Raw genomic sequence first — 3,646 nt, 5'->3', positions numbered from 1 at the left:
AGCTGACTAAAGCACAGAGGTTAACTAATCCACCCAGGGTCTTGTGTAGTGAGAGGCGGAGTGGAAATCTGAACCAGCGTGTAGATTCCATCTATGGGCTCTGCCTCCCTTTCTCTTTTTCAAACACCATCTTTGATCCTTACATTTACAACCTCACATCTGCCTAGGTTTGTTCTGTGGTTGGCTGTTTTATTGTTTGTTTGTTTGCTTTTTACTTTGAAATGATTTTACATTCACACGGAAGTTGCTAGCATAGTACAAACTCTCCTGGGTACCCTTCTTCCCGTTTCCCTGATGTCTGTATCTTACATAACCATAATGCGGTTACCAAAACCACAATTCTGCTATCCCCCAAAATACGCCCTTGATAACACAGAACCCTTCTATAACCACAACGAAACCCCCTCGGATGACCCCTTCACACTGGCAGCCCCATATCTGCCCTCTGGGAACCTCCATCATGTATTTCGCCACTTTAAGAACAGCCGAGGGACATCCCTGGTGGTCCGGTGTTTAAGACTCTGGGACCCTAGTGCAGGGGGGTCCCTCATCAGCGAACTAGATCTCACAAGCCACGGCCAAAGATCCTGCGTGCCACACTAAGACCCTGTGTGGAGAAAGGAAGGACGGGAGAAAGGAATGGAAGCGGGAGGGAAGGAGGAAGGAAAAGAAAAGAAAGAAAGAATAATCAACAGATACAACTGTACAGTGTGTAGCCTCCTGAGATTGGCTTTTTTCACCCAACCTAACATCCTTGCGATCCACCACTGTAGTATCAATCGTTTGTCACTTCTATTGCTGTGTACTATTCCATTTAGTGAGTATATAGTTTGTCTGCTGCTGCTGCTAAGTCGCTTCAGTCCTGTCCGACTCTGTGCGACCCCATAGACGGCAGTCCACCAGGCTCCCCGTCCCTGGGATTCTCCAGGCAAGAACACTGGAGTGGGTTGCCATTTCCTTCTCCAATGCATCAAAGTGAAAAGTGAAAGTGAAGTCGCTCATCGTGTCCGACTCTTCGCGACCCCATGGACTGCAGCCCACCAGGCTCCTCCATCCATGGGATTTTCCAGGTAAGAGTACTGGAGTGGGGTGCCATTGCTTTCTCCGATATAGTTTGTCTACTTACCACTATAATTTTTTTCCAGACTCCTCTGCTTCTACTCGAATAATCTAGTAATTCTCAAAATATGGTGGGAGGCCTTTCTTAAACTGGATATGATTGCTAAAAATGCAGAATTATGGACCCCATTTAAGACCCATTCTATCTGCATGTCTGTGAGTAAGGCCTAGGGTTACAATATCTTCAACAAATATCTATTTGTTGAAGTTCAAATACTTCAACATAGCACAATTCTGGTTACTTTTTAGTTGCACTAAGTTCAAACCAATGTTCAGTTCAGTTCAGTCGCTCAGTCGTGTTGTAGTCTTTGCAACCCCATGAACCACAGCACACCAGGCTTCCCTGTCCATCACCAACTCTCGGAGTTTACTCAAACTCATGTCCACTGAGTCGGTGATGCCATCCAACCATCTCATCCTCTGTTAATCCCCTTCTCCTCCCACCTTCAGTCTTTCCCACCATCAAGGTCTTTCCCAATGAGTCAGTTCTTCCCATCAGGTGGCCAAAGTATTGGAGTATCAGCTTCAACATCAGTCCTTCCAATGAATATTCAGGACTGATTTCCTTTAGGATGGACTGGTTGGATCTCCTTGCAGTCCAAGGGACTCTCAGGAGTCTTCTCCAACACCACAGTTCAAAAGCATCAATCCTTCAGTGCTCAGCTTTCTTTATAGTCCAACTCTCACATCCATACACAACTGGTGTAGTGACCGTTTAAATTAGGAATGGTGACGGTTAACTGGTCTTCTAATTATAAACCATTCTCCAGAGGCAATTAGTATCAGACCCTTGGCTAATGAGAATAAACGTCAGAATTTGTCTTGAAAATGAGTGGCTTATTACATAGCATGGTCATATTAGAAGTGTTACCCACTGGTGACATGGAATGTATTAACATTTTAGGAACATCCTCTACCCTGGCATGTATAGGATGTAAGTATCTGACAATGTATGTAGCCTTTAGCCTTATGTGCTGAACTAATGTCAGGTCTTCTGCCCATCCATGAACTTGGTAGACTGATGACAAGACCTTATCTTGGAAGACTTGGCTTGCCTGCTCAGTTGAGGCTTTCACACACAACAGCAGAAAGAGAAGCACCTAAAGAACACAGAACCTCGGGCTGCGATGAGCACCTTCCGTCTCGGTCACGCGTCAGAGCCGAGGACAGCACTTAACACCAGGGTGGGCCTCCGTAAATGTTTGGTGGATTTTAAAATGCGCTCTGCTCTTTGGTACTTTCCTTGTACTGACTAGGGTCACAAAACCAGTTAGTCCTTAATTCAAGGTCTTCAGTAAACAAACCTTTTTTTTTTTTCTCCTTTTATGAATTGTGCTTTTGGTGTGTAATCTGAGAATTCTCCACTAACTCTAGATTCTTAAGGTCTGTGCCTATCTTTTGAAAGCATAAATTTACAGTAAATTTATTTTCATAGTAATATATTGTACACATGTACAGTTTTACATTACAGTCTGACTAATTTTCAGTTAAATTTTTATATAAGGTGTGAGACTTAGGTTTGAGTCCTTCCTTTTTTTATGGTGCCACTAGACTTCCCTGGTGGCTGAGACAGTAAGGAATCTGCCTGCAATGTGGGAGACCTGAGTTCGATTCCTTGGTTGGGAAGATCCCCTGGAGGAGGAAATGGCAACCCACTCCAGTATTCTTGCCTGGGAAACCTCATGGACAGAGGAGCCTGGTGGGCTGCGGTCCACGAGTTGCAGAGTCAGATACGACTGAGCAACTAAGACTTTTACTTTCACTTTCACGGTGCCACTTGCTGCAGCACCTTCTGTTTAAAAGGTTACCTTTCCTCCGCTGAGTCGCTCTTGCACCTTCATGAAAACTTAGGCATATTTGTGTGCTTCTGCGTCTGGGTTCTCTATTCTATTCCACTGATCTACGTGTCCCTCCCCAATACCACACTGTCTCGATCATTGTAACTGCATGAGAAAAGTGAAGTCGCTCTGTTATGTCCAACTCTTTGTGACTCCATGTACTGTAGCCTGTCAGGCTCCTCTGTTCATGGAATTCTCCAAGAAAGAACACCGGAGTGGGTGGCCATTCCCTTATCCAAGGGGACCTCTCTGATCCAGGGATCAAACTGTGTCTCCTGCATCGCAGGCAGATTCTTCACCATCTGAGCCACCAGGGAAGTCCTGTAGCTACACCAGTTCAGATCAGTCACTCAGTCGTGTCCAACTCTTTGCAACCCCATGAACTGCAGCACGCCAGGCCTCCCTGTCCATCACCAACTCCCGGGGCTTGCTCAAGCTCATGTCCATCAAGTCAGTGATGCCATCCAACCATCTCATCCTCTGTCGGCCCCTTCTCCTCCTGCCTTCAATCTTTCCCAGCATCAGGGTCTTTTCTAATAAGTCAGTTCTTCGCATCAGGTGGCCAAAGTATTGGAGCTTCAGCTTCAGCATCAGTCCTTCCAATGAACATTCAGGACTTCCTGTAGCTGCATAGTGAACCTTAACACTGCACAGAGAGCATCCTTCTACTTTATTCTTTTCTAGGATTG

The sequence above is a fragment of the Bos mutus genome, chromosome 15 (assembly GCF_027580195.1).
Source record: "Bos mutus isolate GX-2022 chromosome 15, NWIPB_WYAK_1.1, whole genome shotgun sequence".
In the NCBI taxonomy this organism is placed as follows: domain Eukaryota; kingdom Metazoa; phylum Chordata; class Mammalia; order Artiodactyla; family Bovidae; genus Bos; species Bos mutus.
Note: the sequence above shows the minus strand (reverse complement) of the source record.